Genomic DNA, 6,818 nt, shown 5'->3' on the forward strand with positions numbered 1-6,818 from the left:
TTCCATCCCATGAACATGGAATATTCTCCCATCTCTTTGTGTCTTCCTCAATTACTTTCATAGTGTTCTGTAGTTTCTAGAGTATATAGCCCTTACCTCTTTGGTTAGGTTTATTCCTAGGTATCTTATGGTTTTTGGCGCTGTTGTAAATGGAATTGATGCCCTAATTTCTCTTTCTACAGTTACATTGTTAGTGTATAGAAAAGCAACTGATTTCTGTGCATTGATTTTGTATTCTGCCACATGACTGAGTGCTGTATGAGTTCTAGTAATATGGGGGTGGAGTCTTCTGGGTTTTCTACATATAGTGTCATGTCATCTGTGAAGAGAGAGGGTTTGACTTCTTTTGTCAGTTTAAATGCTTTCTATTTCTTGTTGTTTTATGATTGCTGATGTTAGAACTTCTAGTACTATGTTGAAAAATAGTGTCAAGAATGGGGCAGCTTTGTTGTGTTCCTGAGCTTAAGGGAAAAGCTCTCCGCTTTTCCCCATTGAGAATGACATGTGCCATGGACTTTTCATAGGTGTTTTTTATGAAATTGAGGAATGTTCCTCTATCCCTACACTCTGAAGAGTCTTAATTGGGAATATATATTCCATCACAAATGGGCTCATCCTAGAAGGGCGCATTGAAGGTCTAAGAAGCACTATCCACTCCATGGGTGAGACCAGAAAATGAAGTTCTTCCCACTTGGAGCATTACTATTTGGGTCTTAAGATTGTCTTGGAAATGTGGGAAACCATTGCATTTCCTGAAGCCCAAGCCTCAGAAGGTCTGAGAACAGCTGACCTTGTCAGGAGCCAGGCACAACTCCTCAGGAAGTGTTGGCGCAGGAAGGGAAGGGGCAAGGCTAGAGGAATCCGGGGAAGGGGCCCTGTTTGTGGGGGCCCCGCCCCAAACTCCGCCAATGCCTGTGCGGCCCAGCCAGCTGCAGCCAGCTGTACAGGTGGGAAGGACCTCCAGGACCACCTGCAGTTACAGGGAGGCACCAGTATAAGTTCTGGTGCTTGGATGCAGGCAGGTGTAGCCACCAATGGGCTTGGGGCCCCACCCTCCCTGACCAGTCACCGTGTTTTGTTGGGGGTGGAGCTACTCTCTCTGTGGGTGGGCCCCCAGCTGCCCCTGGATACAGCAGTGAGGCAGGAGAAAGCGAGATTGACCTGTGGGGGTTCCCTGGTGGGTGAGTACACGCTGGGGGCTGGGGTGAGGACCCGGGTGGGGTGGTTGAGCTCCACGTGGGAAAGGGGGGTACTGGAAGGGGGCATGGAATGAGCTAATCCTGGGAACTCAGATGAGTTCTCCTTTTTCCATTGAAAGTCCCTTCAGCCCTATATCCGTTAATTAGCCATACCCCCCAGATCCTTGAACTCTAGGACGCCCACTCACCCCTGGTTTTGTGGGATGAGTTGTGTTCCAGTGGAAGACTGCATGTAAGGATGGCACACAGTCCCCACATCAGTGGGTTGCACCCTGGTCCCTGACACAGTGCAGGTAATGGACCTTGAGCAGCACCTCCAGCTCAGCAGGGTCTCCCTGTTCAGGCACAAGTGTGGCAGCACCAAGCCTCAGAGCCATCCCCTAACTTCAACATTGTGCCCTGTGTCCCTTGGAGATGGTGGTAAAGGCCCGCAAGGATCATGCAGGTGGGTCCTCCAGGTTCCGGTCTCCCGCCCCAGGCACCGGTGTAGTGGAAACAGCCCCAGAGGCATCTCCTGATTTTAGCATTTTTCCCTGTGTCCTTCATGGATGGTGGCAATAGGCTGTCAGGATTGTGCAGGAGGGTCCTCCAGGTCCCTGTTCCCCCAGGCACAGGTGTGGTGGCAACGATCCTCAGAGTAGTCCCCCAACTTCAGCACTGTGCCTCATGCCCTGGGCTTGGTGGTCATAGCTGGTCAGGATCCTGCAGGAGCTTCCCCAGTTGGGGGCCTGGAAGCTGTATTAAAAATGTATATGTATTAGACTGGTGACTAGAACAGGGTCACCCATTTAATATTGGGAGTATCTTGGTCTCTTAGAAGAAACTGCCTTTCTAAATTTTTAAAGAATGAAGAACATATTTAAGGGTAAAACACAATGAAGGGATGGAAACATGCCCGTAAATGTGAAAAATTTTTTTTTTAAATTTCTAAAAAAGGAGTTGATATAGTAAGTTGGTTAGGAGAATAAAGAAAAAGAAAGTGGAAAGAATTTGCTTGGGCTGGAGACTAGAACAGGCCTGGAGCTAGATTTAGGGTATATTTTGATCTATTAGAAGAAGTTGTACCCCAAATTTTTTAGAAGAAAAAACCGTATGTGTAAAAAAAATAAAGTTAGATACAATGAAGGATAAAATATGACTATAATAACAAAGGTTCAAAAAGATTATGATTGGGGCGCCTGGGTGGCTCAGTGGGTTAAATCCTCTGCCTTTGGCTCAGGTCATGATCCCAGGGTCCTGGGATCGAGCCCTGCATTGGGCTCTCTGCTTGGCAGGGAGCCTGCTTCCTCCTCTTTCTCTCTGCCTACTTGTGATCTCTATCTGTCAAATAAATAAAATCTTTTAAAAAAAAGAGATTATGATTATCTTTTTTAATGAAAGGTATTGTTAAGATAAACTAGTCAAAAAACGTTAAAAGAGGAAAGGGTAAAAGTTAAAAAAATAGCAGAAGAAAAAAAAAGAAAAATTTAAAAAATTAATTAACTGCAAGACTAAAGAATCATGGGGAGAAAGCCATGAATTCCGTGCTTTGCTTTCTCCTCCTCTGGAATTGCGCTGTTCTCCTTGGTAAGTGAACTTGGTCTTGGCTCTATTTCTTGCTGATCTTCTGGGGTGGGGGGCTGTTGTAGTGATTCTCAAGTGTCTTTGCCTGAGGCAGAATTGCACCGCCCTTAGCCGGGGCCAGGCTAAGTCATTCGCTCCGGTTCGCTTTCAGGAGCTTTTGTTCCCTGAACGCTTTCCGTAGAGTTCCGGAGGACGGGGACGAAGATGGCGGCCTCCTGGTCTCCAGCCTGGAGGAGCCGAAAGCCCGGGGCCCCACTCCTCAGTGCGCCCTCAGAGAAAAGCGCGCAATCACTCCCGTCTCCCTGGTCTCCAGCCGTGTGGAGCCGAGCTCACCCAGCCTGCGACCGGTCCAAGGTAACCCCGAGCTGCGAGCTCACTGTCGGCTCCGTCTCTGTAGCCGGCTTCCCCGCTCTAATACCTGCGAGCTCTGCGACACTCAGACATCCCGATCCTTCTGTGACCCCGCGGGACCTGGGGCCACGCTGACCCCGAGTGGGCTTCACCCAGGTTAAGCCTCTGGAGCGATGTCCCTCAGTGGAGCAGACTTTTAAAAGTCCCGATTTTGTGCTCCATTGTTCCGCCGCCGCTTGCCGGGAGCCGGCCCCTCCCACCGCGGTCTATCTTCCTGTGCTTTGGATTTGCTTCTCCGCAGGTCCTTCCTTTCAGAAAGTGGTCGATTTTCTGTTTCTAGAATTGTTGCTTTTCTTCTCTTTGATCTCCTGTTGGGTTTTGTAGGTGTTCGCAATGGTTTGACAAGCTATCTAGCTGGTCTCCTGCTGCCGATGTCGTCTCAGCCTGTTACTTCTCTGCCATCTTGCGCGTGTGTGTGTTTTTTAAAAGATTTTATTTGACCCAGAGGGAGAGACATCACAAGTAGGCAGAGCAGTAGGCAGACAGAGGGGGAAGCAGGTTCCCTGCTGAGCAGAGAGCCTGATGCGGGGCTCGATCCCAGGATGCTGAGATATGACCTAAGCTGAAGGCAGAGGCTTAACCCACTGGGACACCCAGGTGCCCCACACATCTAGTGTTTTATTCTATCCTTTTTTCTTACTTCTCTGAAGGGAAAGGAAGTGGTGACTGGAGCCTGGTTTCTGATTTGAAGAAATGGGAGATAAGAGATTTGACAGAGCAGTGTTCACGCTGACACCGGTCCTCAGTGCACAGTGAACAAAGGTTTGAAGCTTGGACTTGGAAGTGTTGGTGTACAGGGAGGATGTTGTCCAAGTTTCCAGCACGCAGAGTCACTTGGCTGGTCTTTCTACTCGGACCAGCTCCTGCCTTTATAAGGGCAGCTTTGAAAGTGGCTTGAAAACCCTAGGGCACTTGAGGAATGATGGGACACCTGGGTGGGCCAGTGTAGACAAACTCAGGGAATTCCAGAGCTAATGATGATTACATTTCTGAGGCTGGAGTTTGCTTCTCTGTGAGTAGCATTGAGCCGGGGTGGAAAGCAGTCTCTGGATCTTATGACTCATCGTGTGAGCAGGTCTGAGCCTGGAAGCATTGTCAGATCAGATATCTGGGAGATTGTGAGGCCGTGGTGGTGGACCACTACTCTTGGGGGCAGGCCATCCTGCTCCAGGGACAGGGCCAGCCCTACTGTTGCAGATGTACCACGAAAGCTACTTTCTCTTTGGTTCTCATGCCCTCGGCTCAGCAGGGTGGTTGGTGGGAAGCAGTCCACAGGCAACCTTATTGATCCTGCCCGGGTGCCCCTTGCTTTCTCAGACGAGGTGCAGCAGGTGTCCTCTGCTGGTGCCTATGAATTCAATGAGCAGAAGAACTTCTTCCAAAGCCACACCCCTGAGAAATCCTCCACTTTCCTGTGCTATGTGGAAGAGGCCAGTTTTCATTTGGAACTGAAATCTCAGCTCCTGTTATTAGGTTCCAAGGCCACACAGCACACCAGACTCCAGCAAACTCTAGTTCCGCTTGGGGCCTGGTGTGCAAGGCTGAGGCCAAACCTGGGCAGCCTGCTGCTGCTGCTGCTGCTGCAGGGTCCTTCCTGAAAACTGTGCACCAAAGTCTGGTTTGTGATGACATCCCAGGAAAGAGGGAGAGGTGCAGTGCTCTGCCTGACCACAGGGGGGCGCCGGACGTCCGTCACAGGTAGCTGGTGTAGGGAGAGCTGTCTGTTTCCCGGGATGTGGGCCAGAGGGAGATTGGGGCCCTGGGATGCTTTCCTGCTCAGTTTTCTCAGGTGAGCTCATCAGGCAAGGGGAGGAAGTGTGTGTGCTCACCTGTAATCGAGGAAGGTGTCTGGTTTCAGGTTTCATGTGCAAGTGGATTCCCCTTATGGCTCATTTCCCTGATGGTGTGGAGGGTGCATTAGGTGGACTCCTTGGCCCAGGCATCCTGACTGTGCAAGAGCTCTGGTCACCTTTTCCCCCAGGGCTCTGGAGGAGGAAATTAGAATGAGTCAGAAGTGAAACCCTCCATGTAGGCCTCTGTTTCTCCCTTGCCAAGATGGACTGGTGACTGTGATAACTGCTCTGGAAATATAAAGCAGGAGGCATGGCCGGGGTGATGAAAGGGAGGTGGGGTGGTGGGTCAGTGTTCACATGGGGGAAGGTGGTATTTTCACTAGGAAGGTGATACTTGAATCAAGATCTAAAGAAGGTGACTGATATCACATGAAGAGCCTTCTAAATGGAAGGGAAAGCATGTGCAAAAGCCCTGGGACAGGAGCATACCAGGTATGTCCAGGAGCAGCAAGAAAGCCCTGTGGCCCACACGAGACAGCTTAGGGACGTGACCTCCAGGAGGTGACAGTAGGGTGAGAGAAAGCCAATACAGGGCTTTGACCCCATGGGACTTTGTTTCACTGGGCCATCCTGGCTACAGTGTTGAGAACACAACACACAGGGTTGAGGATAGACAAGGGAGGTCAATAATGAAGCTTTTCTAGGAACTCAGGCAAGAGATAGGTTCTAGTGTGGACCAGACAGGTGGCCGTGGAAGGAGTGGTTAATCCTATTCTGGGTACATTTTGAAGACGGAGTTCACAGGATTTGCTGATGGCCTGGATATTGGGAATGGGGAGAGAAAGGAGGAATTGAGAGAACTCCCAGCTCTTGTTGGTTGCCCCAAGTGAGGGGAAGGAGGAGGTTTCTGGGAGTAGGAGGGAGTCTGTGTTCCACATGCCGAGGAAGGTGCCTTTCACAGTGGACCTGCCGATGTTCGTGTCTGGGAGAACTCTGAACTTCTACCCCATCAGCAACTTTCAAGTACAAGTCTCCCCCACGTTTTCAAAGTTCATAGTAAGACACTTGGCTCTTTTGAAAGATCTACGTTTTCACCCAGCTTCAGTAGCAGGAAGAAATCTGAAGAGGATTTCCTTCTTATGAAAAAAGTCAAAGAGTGGACATTGCGTTCAGCATCTCTTTTGTGGGGAACCCGCTACAGAGGCAGCATGCACCCCAACCTGGGCACTGCTCTCTGTATCCAGCCACCAGTGCTTTGAATTGTGTCTGTGAACATCTGTTGTGCTTTATCTCCATTTATCTTGGGTATCCATTAGGAAGTTGTGTCCTGAGGCCGAAGAAAGGCCAAAGAGAAGAAATTTTTAGAGTCCGATCATACTCCCTAATTTTTCTGTACGTTTTAATGGTAATTCCTTCTGTACACAATTTCTGCTGCTGTGAAAGGTTTCCTAGGAAAAATGTACTTTCAAAGAACAGGGGAACCTGGACCCCTCCCGCAGGGTTAGCTTTAGTCTCCCAGTGACACAGAACGTTCCATGACCTGCAGATTTTATCACTCAAACATTGTGCAGGGTTAGCTTTAGTCTCCCAGTGACACAGAACGTTCCATGACCTGCAGATTTTATCACTCAAACATTGCACAGGGTTAGCTTTAGTCTCCCAGTGACACAGAACGTTCCATGACCTGCAGATTTTATCACGAAAACATTGCGCCTCTGACCACCTCCATCTGTTTCCCGCCCCCAGCTTCCCTGAATCTGGAAACCACCAATTTGTTTCCAGTATGTATGTGTTCATTATGTTTTTGTGCCCATGTGGACTGGACATGAGAGCATCTGGTTTGTCGTTCTGT

The sequence above is a fragment of the Mustela putorius genome, unplaced genomic scaffold (genome assembly GCF_011764305.1).
Source record: "Mustela putorius furo isolate JIRA1106 unplaced genomic scaffold, ASM1176430v1.1 tig00003972_pilon_pilon_pilon, whole genome shotgun sequence".
In the NCBI taxonomy this organism is placed as follows: Eukaryota; Metazoa; Chordata; class Mammalia; order Carnivora; family Mustelidae; genus Mustela; species Mustela putorius.